Source organism: Mytilus galloprovincialis, chromosome 7 (assembly GCF_965363235.1).
Source record: "Mytilus galloprovincialis chromosome 7, xbMytGall1.hap1.1, whole genome shotgun sequence".
NCBI lineage: Eukaryota > Metazoa > Mollusca > Bivalvia > Mytilida > Mytilidae > Mytilus > Mytilus galloprovincialis.
Window position 1 is genome coordinate 23,167,651 of NC_134844.1, and position 15,627 is coordinate 23,183,277.

The window sequence follows — 15,627 nt, forward strand, 5'->3', positions numbered from 1 at the left end:
CGTATCAATGTATACTTTGCAAAGAAAATGATATAGAAACACTGTAACAGACAATACAGATACTGACCTAATTTTTCATCCGACATCTTGGGATGACCGTGAATGCAGTTACGGTCATCAGCTTTACCCCAGTGAAAATTAAAGGATCAAACTTAATACTTTTATCTTTTTGTCATATTTTTCATTATTCTACTTTCTACCTGTTGAAAATGAATAACAAATGGTTTACAATGAGACAAATGTCTACACAAAGTTTATATACCTTATGTTATATAGATAATTTTTCTTTAAATGACCATAAATCAACAATAATCTTTATCTCAATTAGTAAGAAATATATTGATCTTTTTAGCAACCAAATAATGATTTTCTCTAATCTAGGAACATATTCCCAGCACTCCATATGGTCAATGTATATCTCAATAAGAATTCTCTCAATAAGAATTCATCTCGAGAGCTTAACTTCATTGATAAAGTACAACCTTGTCACAGTTTAATCTAGTCAGTTTTATATTAAGAACAAACTAATATTAGACACTACGAGATTTTTCTTTCAACAATACGAATTGGTAAATCTTTATGATATGAGCTTTGGATACGTGACTGCAGACATACTTGCATATATATTAATCATCTTCTGAAACTGATTGTTCAGGCATTTTTCTCCCTATGTTGAACAATTTAGTTCATGTATAGTACTTGCCATGAATTATTGCTCTGATTTATTTTGTTCGTGAGTGTTATTGGTTTGTTTCCTCCCGTATTGTTCTATAACCTGTGTAGTTGCTTTGTTCTTTTGTCCTGTATTGTTATCTCAACTGTCTTGTTGCTTTGAGAAGAAAACGATATTTTCTTCACTTACAAGTAGCTTAAAATAGGTGATGAGACGTCATTTCATTAAAATGTGATATAATTTAAAATTTTATACAAATTGGTTTCACGGACAGAAAAATACAACGGACGGTACTATTACGTAATTCACATTGAAAATATAAACCACTGAAAAGTATGTCCTGTTATGTAAACCTATGATCTTTAAAATAATAACAAATTTATTAAATAATGGAAAAAAATGCATTCTAGAGGATCTGTCATTATTAATTAATATGTCGTCTTAATTCATTTATATGATTTATATTATACATTATGTCATATTTAAATGAATATGAACCATCTTGCATTGTTTATTGTCATCTTCTTTATATCATTTCAGGTTCTGTTATTACTTATCATGGCCACGTGCATTGTTTGTCTTCCTTGCTTAAAAAGTCGACTTTTTGGGTGTACACTTTAATGCTGCCAATTATCTTTTTAAGCAAGGAAGACAAACAATGCACGTGGCCATGATAAGTAATAACAGAAAATGACAAAAAACAATACAAGATGGTCCATATTTATTTATTTAAAGAAATGGCCTTAAATTGTTAACAACTAGAATGCTTTTCGTAAATACAAAAACATTCTGTTATTTTGACCGTTGTGTTGATTGACAATTTTGTATTTACGAAAAGCATTCTAGTTGTTAACAATTTAAGGCCATTTCTGTTTCTCTTCGCACGATGCAATGATTTGGGAAACGATGTGATTTTGACTTTTTTCTGTCTACTTTCAATATAAAGAATTGAGGAAACGCAATTCAATTAATCTAGCAACACATATGATGAGGAAGAACGATAAGTATATTCAACAGTTCTTATTCTAACGGACGTCTGCGGTCTTGCATGTTGATTAAGAGTGGTGTTAATCAAAAGTGTCACCAGGAAAGGCTGTAGATTTTTCCGTTTCAAATAGTATTAGCACACGAAACATTTTAGTCATTTAAAGACATGCATCATATGCGTCAAATTACGTCCAAAGATTAGTGAGGCGTGAAATGTAAGTGCCATATCCTGTGTTATAGTGTTTCAGTACAGTTGTTTAACTGTGTTTACTAATGCGCAAAACAATGGTTTAACAGCAGCAGAACAACGCAATAGGATAGTCAATTTTCAATTTATTGACCCTATTTCCAGTTTTTAAACTTTTCCTGTCTGTTGTTATGAATGACGTTGTGATTCCCGATACTTGTGTTTGTAAGCAATGGAAATGGTAGCGGACGTAAATGAGTTTTAATGATTTTAAAGTTCAGTCTTAATGACTCTTGGCTTTTAGTCTCAGTCTAGTGTTGGTTGGTTCTACACACAACTAATTCTTGTAAAGTGTGAATGTTTGTATATTTTACTGTTTGTGTTAATAATCTTGTAGTATCACTTGAATCATTTGTTGGTTTATTTTGAACGAGATTGCCCACTATACAATTTTGTAATGTAATAAATGTTCAAATACATCTTTTGTTTCTGATGTTTACGAGGTAATGTGGTGGATCAATCGATTGGATCCCCCATCTTTTTTGTAGAGGAACATACGGATCGGAGTATATGTCTCCCAATTAATACGATATTCGCGGGCTTGTATTTCCTATCATGATTTCATTGATAGAGGATTGCTGCTCACAAGGAAGCTATAAAACCAAGAGTTCCAAATAGTGAAGTTGAGATCATCCGTTCATAAATTTTACAGACGCCATCACAAGATGATTGACCGTTATGGAATAACCGTTTCACAGATGATATCGGATATGTTCCTTATGTCGTAACTACAATACCCTTCCCCTTTCGCGAGTAGACCTACCGAATTAGAATATTTACTGGATTTGTAATAACATAAGAAACACGACGGTTGCCACATGTGGAGCAGGATCTGCTTACCTTTCCGGAGTACCTGAGACCACCCCAGGTTTTTGTGGGGTTCGTGTTGCTTAGTTTTTAGTTTTCTATGTTGTGTCTTTTGTACTATTATTTGTCTGGTTGTCTTTTTATTTTTAACCATGGCGTTGTCAATTTATTTTCGATCTATGAGTTTGACTGTCCCTCTGGTATATTTCGTCCCTCTCTCTCTTCTACAAGAGAGCAAATGATACAGAAATGAACAAAACCCATACCGTATAGTCAATCAGATCTGATAACGACTTTCGCAGTTCAATATGTTTGTGACAGAACCCATTTTGAAAAGCGATGTTTTTCGGCTATCAGTTCAATTTGACATTCAGGAAATCGATGTTTAATTGTCATCATAAATTTAAGTATCAATCGCATAGAGCCCTACTTTTATTTACGTCAATCATGCTTCAATATCGACGAATTTCTATTTATAGAGTTATATATCACGTTGTGGTCAAAAGTTAAAGTTGTTTCAAAATAATTAAAAAAAAAATGCTCTCATACAACACATCACTATTCTTATTGTCTTTTGACTGACTTTTATAAATTAATTGGTCACACATCAAATCTCATAGAAAAACGTCTGTGATTGTTAATACACATCATGCTTTGAGGTTCATTAGTAAACACACTGATGATTGAACCTCAGCAATATTTGTTTGTCAAATTCTTTTTTTTTACGAGAGAAAATGACTTACAAGTGTCAGAAAATGATAAAGTCGTACACACTTGAACGCCACATGTCGAATAGAAAGGTCACAAGATCTTATATAAAATGAAACAAGATTGATGACGAAAGGTTAATTAAGATAGCTTTCTGAAATAATTAAAATTGTATTGGCCTTACACAGTTTTTGTATAGAAGACCGTTGAAAACAGGGTTTTAATTCTGTTATAGTGAGACTTTTATATTTGGACTTGCATATTGTATTGTTTTTTCTCTCCATATATTAGCACAGGGTCGATACCATTACTGGAGGTATCATATGATCATTTGTAAGTGTTGTCATCCCTTGCTTTATAATGGTAAGGTTTGAACGTTCCCGACGAAGGTTACTCAAGAATAGCGCGTTACCATCTATCTGCTTAGTAATCAGTGCCTCAATACTGACATGACTTTATCTTTCTTACATTATTCGTTATATTTAATAGTAAGACAAACATTTTGTCATAGAATATTTTCTATTACGAATAAGAATCACTGGGACCAAGTTTGAGTAAATTGTTGTACATTTGTTTTAGATTTTTCAATAATTCTTAAAGATTTTTACTGTATTGATGATGCACTTTCACTGACTCGTTAACATAGTTTGAAATCTGGTGATCGCATATATGGAAATGAACTTGAAATGAAGGATACCATAAATGCATTTGATCCGTTTTATACGCCATGTACACTGAGTTGCACACAAAATCAAATGTTAAAATCAATTTACATTTTAAATTTAAATCAACAGAGATAACTTTGATTTTCACATTGTAAACTTTTCATACTCATGTTAATGATCGTTAATGCTACAGTTGATGTCATCAACACACATGACTTGGAACTTGGTAGGTTGGCGATTCCTGGAAATTTTATAATAGATAGAAATCGTTACGTCACAACCTTACTCAGTTCCTTGTATTCTACACCAACTTAATGCAACTTATTATCTATCTTATACAGCAGGAACTGTTCCACCATTTGAGCTTATACTGCTTACCCTTCCGGAGCACTGGAGTTCCCCCATTTCTCTTGGGTTTAGTGTTACTCAATACTCAGTTATATTTGTAATTTATGTTGATTTTAGATTATGTTATGTATTTTTTCGTCTGGTTAGGCAGCAACCATTTGATTTTCTGGGGAGGGGGGGGGGGCCTATAGATTTTTTTGGAAAAAAAAAGTTTGTTTCCAGTTTTTGGAGAAAAAAATAATTTGTTTTTGATTCTGAGAAAAAAAAAATTGTTTGTTTCCCCCTCAACTGCCACTATATGTAATGTTAAAATTGAAAGAAAAAAATTGTTTTCGACTTGTCGCGAAAAAAATAGATTGTTTGTCCAGAAAAAAATCCATAGCCCCCCCCCCCCCCCCAGAAAATCAAATGGTTGCTGCCTTATGGTTAAAACTTTCATTGTTTTGAGTGATGATTTCAATCGTCCTCTATGTATCTACTTACTATCTAGGGAAAATATAGTCGTGACAATGAAAACAATATCGCAAGACATTTCATCCTGATAACAAAAAAAAAAACTATTATAAATTTAAACCCATGGATACTTGTCCATGCGGAAACCAATTTATAGTAACGAATGTACCTAAAAATAACTTTTATTGTGGTTTGTATAGTACAATAACCACATGATAGCATATTTACTTTGTGAGTAATTTCTAGGTAAGTATAAACAGATAAAGGATTGCACTGTTTTTTTTAATAAGATATATTGTCATTGAATACCCCATAAATCAAAAGTATTTTGTTAAAATTTTTGTTGACAGCGATATAAGAGTTGACACAAATGACCACAGGAGAAGAGCCGTTAAGGCAACGATTCTTCGGAATTTTTCTTTTTTTTCTTTTTTTTTTCATTTCCATTTTTCTTATTCAAAAGACAAAGACTTTCAAATGTTGACATTCGAATTGTTCTTCACTGCTCACGGTATCATAGTTTCAATATTCCCATTTCTTTCCAGTTTATAATAAGCACACGTCGATCTATGCCATAGTTAAAACAAAGGTCAATTCCAATGCGGTCGATTATAGTGTAGTTTGTCATACTCATAAGTGATTTGGCAATTCGGCTTCCATTGGTGTAAGTATTGTGTTGTTTTTCAAATCTTTGTTAGAAATTCCAAGATTTACGACCCAGAACGATGTTCTACAATTTCATTCAGCCAACATCTGGATAAACAAATTACACTATTCGTTTCAACAGTTGTAGCAGCTAGTAGACACTCTCAAAACGTTTATCATCAAGTTACTTCTAAAAATCAAATAAGACCGTATTTTAGATATTCAAAATTAAATTAGATATATTCAAACATCAAATTATACCATATGTTAAATCTGAATCGTAGAAATACATGTAGAGAATGTGTCATTGCCATAGAAAATTAAAACAGACGTTTAGACAGTTGGGTTGTATAAGAACAAAAGAATAAAGTTAAGCAAAGAAATTAACAATATTATTTTAAATTTTCGCCCTGTTATGTTAAATCACAATCTTATGGAATGACATATGTGATGGATAAATGCGTGCATTTATTCCTTAAATTATTATTAAAGTGGACATGAATTTCAGCATGCTAGAAAAATTACCCATTTTTTGGGATATGGATTTCTTTTCGTCAGGAAAATAATTCTCGAAATTTGAAATATAGATACAAAGCATCAAACGAACGAAGCACATACATTATTTTAACAGCTTCATTCTGTATGTGCCTGTCCTAAGTCAAGAGCCTACACATAAGTAATTGTCGTTGGTTACTATCTGTTACAACTGTTTTCGTTTATTGTTTTGACATAAATCACGCTGATACTTTTATCGTTTCTCGTTAGAATTGTTAAACATTTTGTCTTGTCAAGGCCTTTGATAGATTGCAATACTGTGTGGTGTGTTAATTTGTGAAGGCCGTTTGATGACCTACAGTGTTTCTAAAGACACTGTATATCTTCAGAGAGCAATCGTGAAGAAATCAAACATTAAATAATTAATCGGTTTGACTCATGAATAATGCATCGCATAGCAATTCTTCATTTTATCAGGTAATTGATATACTTTAAAATAATTTTATAAGACCCAGATACATTTTAATTAGACTCGTGACTAGCACCATACAAATTTCCTGATGTATGTTTTCTTCATAATGTATCACATTGTAATGAATACTTATATTCAAAAGGGAAACATTAAGACGATGCAGTAATTAAAATGCTTATCTTTAACAGTAAAGGTCATAAGTTTTAACACCAAAGCAAATTTATAAATGACGACAAAATGCATACAACATACATACATTCATAGAATGAATATGAGATATCACACCTTTGTGCACTGCTTTATCAGCCTCAATGTTTACGAGTATGTATAAGACCGTTTGACATCGATAAGAGTTTTTTTTAAAATGATTCTTTTTTTTAGGGTATTCGATTAGTTGTCATATTTGCGTGAGCACAATAGACAATTTAAGATGTACGATACGGCCAAGAAGCAACAAAAGGAAAATTGACAATTAGGAGTATTGTCTGTTAGTTTTCAATTATTGTGCAGGAGTTGTCTTTTGAAAGAGATATATTCACACCAAGAAAATGTGTATGGATTACTGATATGAGATGTATGAACAAAGTGAGAGTCGAAGTTAATGACTTCGATACAAAATTGAATCTGAATATAATCTGTTCATAATCTTCATAAGGAATTAATATGAATTTAAATAGGCACTATTGGCGCCATAGTATTCAGATGGTTGTAGTTGTTGTCGAAATGAATATGAATATCGTCAAAGCTAATGTTTATCGTTTTTGGTAAACAATTATTTATGTTGGCTTTTACGGGTTGATCGTGTTTACTATTTTGTTATTGACCATGTTTACCTATCTGGTCCATCTTATTCTCTACGTCTATTGACTGCAATTGGACATTGGTTTCATCCATATCCAACAGGCAGTTACCTGAAAGAGAGAGGCAAAATATACCAAAAGGACGTTCAAACTTAAAATAGCAAATAAACGTCATGACGAAAAAGAAAAAAAAATCAAAAGACTTACAACAGTATACAAACACAACATGGAAAACTAAAGACAGAACAACACGTACCCTACTTAAAACTGGGGGTGATCTCAGATGCTCCAGAGGGGTAAGTATATCACCCTCCACTTGGAAACTTAAGCGAACATAAACGTTGTAATCTGTGAATTATCATTTGACGTTAAACTCCCACAAGCCAGCTGAAAGAGCAAACCTGTTTTTGCATTTTGATATAACATACATTACTACCAATAAGAAGTACTTTATAAACCAATGACACACTAGCTACTTATGAAAAGGGAATACCGTATTATAAACATTGTCCACTTGAAAGTGGTATTTACAGAAATATTGTAGTTATAACTAGTTATAAGGTAAACATTTTAAGGGAATGAAACCTATCATAAATACAAATGGTAAAACTTTATAAACTACATTTATAGTTCTAATTACATTGTGTAATTAGTACTAACACGAACAAAAAACTATCACGTTTTAAATAATCATTATACCATTCCTTAAAAAAAGGTTTCCACAACTCTGATAGTGTTTATATGTCTTGAATAAAAAGTGAAATGAGAAAAGAAAAAACGAACTCCGAGGACAATTCCCTTAACAAATGGCAAATAAAAAAAACTCAAACACATCAAATGAATGGATAACAAATGTCATATTCATGACTTGGTACAGCCATTTTTTTATATAGAAAATGACGGATTTAACCTGGTTTTATAGCTTGCTAAACCTCTCACTAGTATAACAAACGCATACCATACCATTATATTGGCAAGGATGTGTGAACAAACCAAACAGACATAATAGTTTTATCTGAAATAATTTATTTCTGTGAAATTTCAGTAAACACAACTTTTGCCGAATTTACAAATTTATGATTATAAATTAAAGAAATTGTAAAGGTATGATAATTCTTGGAAATACTAAGGATTTTCTACCCAATGAATAGATTATCGTAGCATTATTTGGCAAAATCTTTAGTATTTTTTTGCCATTAATGTTCTTCAATTTCATTCTTTATTTGGCTTGTTTTTTCCTTTCGGATTTGAGCGGCACTATGACTTACAAAATTTTAATCCTGGTATTATATATGATGAGTTTGTAACAATTCAATTGACGCCAGTACTAATGTTTTTGTAATTATATGCTTCATTCATACCCTATCCGAATTTCTAAGTGTAATTGTATGTGTTCACATATCAGAACAGGTTAATATAAGAACATATTGTTAATCACATGAAAATAACATATGCTTTGAAAATATGTCAAATACTTGGCGTGAATAATGAACATTGAGTAAAAGGTCACTCCAGGTAAAAAAAAAACAATCTTCATATAAGAGATGCAGTCAAGCTATACCTGGATGTATCGTCGATTTCCAAATGTAGAATGCCCATTTTAAACAATAAGAAAACAGAAATAATAATAAAAAAACAATAGATATTTTAACAATATCAATATAGATGTGTTAAACTCAAAACTTAACTTACCACAAATCATGATTATGTTTAAAAAATGAATGTTAATCCTAATATCTATTTCTTAAGGATAAAAAAAAAACTGTTATTTCTAGTCAAGTATATTGTAAGAAATGACAATTTCACAATGCAGAAAAGATCTTGATATGAATTGTTTGTCACGTATACCACTTACTTAGGTGAAGGTGACAGATTTTCTATACATTCCTGTTAAGTTTCAAAATTTCATGAGGTATTGTAGCTTGCTGAAATAACCACTTGCGCAAATATGCACTTCAAGTTGTGAGATATGTACAAAATGTTTGCTGTGTGGCATTTATAAATTAGCATGTGCATCCGAAATGGAGTGTTAAATCTGAGGTCTAGAGTTTGGTGAGTGCCCCGCTCTCTGCCCGTTAACGAACAATTTAAATATCTCGTCAAGAGATTCGCGAAAAGTAAACATTTGATCTCTTATGATAATATTTTGTATCATTGTCTTTCATAGTTGCTTATGTGATTTGTCTTTTGAGTGTTTATATGCAATTTTGTTTTTCTTTGTTGAATTAGTTGGTTGTTTTTAAAGTGATTTAAGATTATAACAATGTTGACTGCTGTTTCCCCAATTTTGTACTTTTTTAAAACTATTATGTAGATACAAGAAGATGTGATATGCGTGCCAAAATGAGACAACTCCCAATCCAAGTCACAGTTTGTTTTGCTCACATATTGTTGTCAATATAATTGAATTGTACGCGACTATCATTCAAGTTCGAGGTTCATTAAGCTGTAAAACCAGATTTAATCCATTATTTTCTACACAGGGAAATGACTGTAACAAGTAAGGAATGTGATAAATGTTGTCCATTTGTTTGATGTGTTTGACCTTTATATTTTGCCATTTGCTAATGGACTTCCGTTTTGAATTGTCCTTGGAGTTCAACAATTTTTCTATTTTACTTTTTTTCCATTAAGACACTTTTTAACATTGTCATTTTATTTAGTGTAAGAAAAATCGGTCACATGACCATATAACATAATGAAATTAAGAATATAAGGAGACCTTCCGTTTTGAATTTTACTTGGTGTTTAGTGATTTTCTTATTTTACATTTATGCTCTTTTCCTTTACGAGTTGCAGTTCAATTTCCCTTCTTTCATCTTGATCAACCCACTTTGCAAATGAACTTATTATTAATGTGTTCTAGTCCTGAATATACATGATATGTACAGAAATCAATGGACAAAACACGATCTCAGAATCACTAGACAACTCTAATTGTCAAACGATACACAGCTGCCGTCGTTACTTTTAATATCTCTTAGCGTTAACGGACAGAGAGCGGGGCACTCACCAAAACTCTAGACCTCAGATTTAACACTCCATTTCGGAGTTCCAGATTACTTTGTATTAACATTAATTAACATAATTTGTATTAACTTTGAATTTAAACATAACTAGTTTCAAGATAACGAGAAATGTTAGATTGCCAATGAGACAACCATCCATATGAGTCAAGAATATGGCTAGGTTATAAGGAGTCATATTGCTCAATTAATCAAGGCATGTCTACAAAGACTGAGCGACAACTGAATAATGGCTAATTTTCTACGAGTCACTGAACTGGTTTATATACGTAAACATCTGATTGTTTTAACAAAAAAAAAGATTGAAAGTATTAAAAACAAAATTGACACTGATACTGAAATAAATTCACCTTATGTATGGCTCATATAATACGTAACTAACTGATTACTCAAACGTGAAAATAGGGTTCATATCAGGGATGTCCATTCTTTTTTTGTTAATGATAAAAATATGTTTTAGGGTATATGATTATCATTTTTTGAGGTATTTTCTGGCTTTAATTTTTGTGAAGTTTGTATGCATGAAAATAATAGCTGGCAATCAAAAGAGAGGAGAAAGATACCAGTGGAGCATTCAAACTCATAGATCGAAAATAAACTGACAATGCAATGGCTAAAAAAAAAGACAGTAAAACAATAGTACAAAAGACACAACATAGAAAACAAAAGACTAAGTAACACGAACCCTACCGCAAAATCTCAGATGCTCCGGAAAGGTAAGCAGATCCTGCTCCACATGTGGCACCCGTCGTGAAGCTCATGTTAAACACGATAAATAGTCTAATTCGGTAGGTCACATTCGTAAAAAGGGAACTGGATTGTAGTTACGACATTAGGAATATACCCGACATCATATGTGAAACGGATATTCCGTAACGGTCAACCAACTGATTGCATCCGAAAAATAAACGAAGGGATGATTTCAACTTCACCATTTGTAAATCTTGGTTTAATAGCTTCCTTGTGAGTAGCAACCCTCTCTCCTAAAATACAAGCCCGGGTATATGAGGCAGACTTAACTGTATCTCATGTATCCATTATCCCTAGTTCGGTGGGATAGATGCGTTCAACATAGTCACCTATGTAGTCACCAATTATGTAGTGAGAGAACATCTACTAGCATATAATGGAGAGTAACGTTAGAGGATATTGCTTTTTTTTTCTTTGTATGCTTGTATGAAGTCTATATAAAAATTTGTAATTCGTTGAACATTTAAATTCGTGGTTCACCTGTACCCATGAAACCCACAAAAATTGGTATCCAACAATAATAATGAATCCACAGTACACACAATGTCGATGAATGAAAGTACATCCGACTCGAGCATAACTAATGTTTCGGTTAATAAATAATATTTACTATTCATTAGTCAGTTTTTTTATATCACGATAACACCCTCATCATATTTGTATTTGTTGTTTTGATTGTGATATATGTTGGGAGTGCATAAGTTGTGTTCAGTTTTTATTTTTGTTAATTTTCTTTTACTCCTCTGCCTCGTTTACTCCTTAGACTCTTCTACTTTGAGGTTTCTTTCATCTAGATACATTAATGAAATGACCTTCGGTTATGTCAAACTGTAAGTTGAGAGCTTTCAATTTAATTCACCCCTCCCCCCTCCGAATTCAGAATTTTAAGATAGATCACAACTGAATGTAAGATTAAAAGGTAATATCAATTGAGACGAAAATACTATGACTTATTATATTGGTGTTTCATACTGTCTATAAACTGTTATTTAGTTTCCGTTAAATTTGTAAAAAAAAAACACCCCAACATTTCCACCAACATAAACCAAATAGGTCGAAACCAAATAAAATTGTTTCAATTTTCATATGAATTGCATTGAGCAAATGGGCAACATTACTGAACTGATGCAGATCAATCAATAGTTCTATACAATATTGGACTATGAATTATTATGTCAATGATGATATTATTTATGATACATTATTTTAAGGACATCAAAAACTCCTCCAGGTGCGGGAGTTTCTAGCTGTATTGCAGACCCATTGGTGGCCTTCGGCTGTTGTCTGTTCTATGGTCGCGTTGCTGTCTCTTTGACAAATCCCCCATTTCTGTTCTCAATTTTTTTAATTGAAGTTTTTCTTTTTGTGTCATCCTCTACTATTTATTTCCTTGCTGTATGAAATGTTCTCTAATATATAAGAGATAACGACGTAATCATTTCCTATCTGAAGTTTGATCTTGCTTTCAAGAACTGCGAGAATTCTATATATCGGCATTGGTAATGACTGTTTTGATTGTATTTATAATTTATGTTATCTATTTTACAGGTCTATTATACCAATATTATAAGAGTTAGCCAGTTTTTTTTTACTAATTAGTATTGCTTCAGGAGCACATTAGATCAACTTTAGTTATGATGGAGTTTTTGTTGCTTAGTGTATTTTTTCTTCTATATCGTGTTTTGTAGACTGTTTTTTGTCTTTTGATCGTTTTTACGTTTACATGCCCTGGTTTTGTCAGTTTGTCTTTGACTTACGAGTTTGTATATTCCTTTTGATATCTTCAGCTTTTCTTATCATTGTCCTGATAAAAAGAATAAAAAAAAAAACCAGCAACATAAGTTGCTTAAATCCGGAACATTGTCCACATGCTTGTCCCTCATATTTGATTTGTCAGAGGTAGTCGTTTATCATATTTTAATGTTTTTTTCCATTTAGATTAGTACTGTATTCCGACCTTCAATTTACATGATTGTGATATTTTTAACGGGCTTCTTATTGGTGTATTATCTACATCTCCTTTATTTTTTTATCATACAACAAAATAAAAGAGAAAATTAAAAATGTTTAAAATCATGCCATACAGTCCCAAATAACCCGATGCACCTTTTTTAGACACAACTCTTCTTTTCATTAGAAAAATGTCTCATTTTTACTTGAAAGATATACTCGACTTGTTTCATATTAAATTTGAGGTCTTATTACCGTTCACACATTTTGGCGCTTCAGTATACTAGTATTCCAAATCAACACACTTGCATGGTACAACAGTCTCTAATATGCATTTTAGATTTATCATCTAAGCAATTCCAATGTCAAAAAAACTGCTTTATTCTGACTTCTGACACGGCAATTAATATATTTGTTTTATTTAAACAATATAGTCTATTTTTTTTCTTATTCAAAATATAAGAATGCAGTATTTTACAAAATATAATAACCTAACTAAGGTTACATTAACATTTGTTGAAATGCATTAAGATTGATACTTTGTTGAAAATTCATAGATTTTTTTAGAATTACAATGAAAGATTACTTTTAAAGAAACACCTGCAACTACGTTTGTTGACACTTTCATATCAAAAATATTAACAACTTTTGGTTCACTTTATAAAGTAAGTGGTTTAAAATATATAATCTTACAAATGATGGGTAAACACAGGAAAAAAATTGTCAGAATAAGGATTTTGAAAAAAAATCTTTGGTTATACTGTCTGAGAGTAGACTCATAATTTTCAATATGAATCCAAAAGTGGAAATAAACTTGCCGAGAAAAAAAGTACGAGTGTATGTTAAATTAATTTCATGTTACTATTTATCTTATTGAATTAATTAATTACAAATGTATTTAGAATAAAAAAAACACTTGATAAATATCTTGCGTCCAATTGGAGAGATAGATATCAACATCGGTAAACTACTGTCGCCTAAGTTTATGATGTGTTAAAAAGATATCACTACGTGAAAAACAAACATTAGCTAGAAAAGCGTAATGGGAGTCTAGGAGGAAACCTCTTTGGTCACATGGTCACAAATGTAACAATTGAATAAAACGTTTTTGAACATTTTAAAATTCACTGATCCTTTTAAGGCGTCAGGTCGCAAGAGTCCTGCAAAAGCAAAGGAAGTGTGTTTAATTTGAGCCATCGCAACAGAAACACAAACATCGTTCTTGAAAACTTTATCTTGAAAATCTAAAAATACACTAACGTGACATTGAACACCTTCATTGATGACAACAGAATAAACGTGTTGTTTCAACATCAATATGTATATGAACATTTATTCGGAAATTTATTTTCAAATCAAATATATGATGACTTGTATATGTTAACAATATTTACATGGAGAACACAATAATGTGTAAACAAAGTTTTAATGGATTTTTGTTGATTTTTTACGGCTTTGAATTAGGTAAAAAGCTGAAACATCTTTATAGTATAAAATGTTAAAAAAACAAACTAACGTTGATAATACTTATTTCCACCAATATGTACTAAAAATTAATTAAACCTGATTTTTTGCCAAAAGGAAATGAAACCTACATAAATGACATTGGCTATAAACAAAATGAAATGGGCGTATAGTTGACGATAGGTGATGTTGTTGATACAAATATTTACTAGAAGTTATATCAATATTCTAAAATATCTAACCCCGCACATTTATCACAAGATTCAATCATAGATATAACAAACGGAAAAAGAGAACAATGAAAAAAAAGGCAACAGTAGTATACCGCTGTTCAAAATTCATAAATCGACAGAGAAAAAATAAATCCGGGTTACAAACTAAAACTGAGGGAAACGTATCAAATGTAAGAGAGAACTACGATACAACAGAGACACAACACCGAAACGTAACACACACAGAAACGAACTATAATGTAACAATGGCCGTTTTCCTGACTTGCTACAGGCCATTTTATGAAATAATGTTGGGTTGAACCTGGTTTTGTGGCATGCCAAACCTCCTGCTTTAATGGCAGTGTTAATTATACAATTAAAATGACAACATTACACGACCGGGTTATAATAAATAAACAGATAAATGGGAGAAAATGTAAGACAGAGAAACAAATGAATAATAGCCATCAATAGTTAACAGGTTAAAGAATATTTGTATACGCCAGACGCGCGCTACGTCCACACAAAACTATGCTCAGATGTAAAATGTTTGAAAGCCGTTACAACTACAAAGTTGAAGATCACCGAGGACCAAAAATTCCAAAAACATTACTTATTGTAATTACTCTACACATGTTATATGTTTCGTTTGTTAACCCCCGAGTCTTTTAAAGCTTGCTATTCAGTATGAGGTTTGTATATTGTAAAAGGTCGTACGTTGACTTGTAGCTGTTCACATCATTGTCCTTTCGTGTATTGAGGTTAGTTTTCTCACTTTATACAACATCTCCTCGTAGTTCTTTTTTTATTTTCTTTTAGTTTGCCGTTATTAATTTTTTTTCTAACATTTTTTCAATAGTTGATTATATTTTCCATTTACTAATGTTAATTGTAGATACTAATATTCCACTTTTCAGTTACACAT

The 15,627-nt window shown here is 31.6% G+C and overlaps 1 long non-coding RNA gene across 1 annotated transcript; it reads right to left on the reverse strand.

Annotated features, from left to right (window-relative positions):
- Positions 1-5,156: 5,156 nt before the first annotated feature.
- LOC143081568 (uncharacterized) lies at positions 5,157-9,099 on the reverse strand. The gene is made up of 3 exons (XR_012979966.1): positions 8,993-9,099; positions 7,334-7,411; positions 5,157-5,723 (listed from the first exon to the last, which is right to left on the reverse strand). It is a non-coding gene; the product is annotated as an uncharacterized LOC143081568 (long non-coding RNA).
- Positions 9,100-15,627: the final 6,528 nt, after the last annotated feature.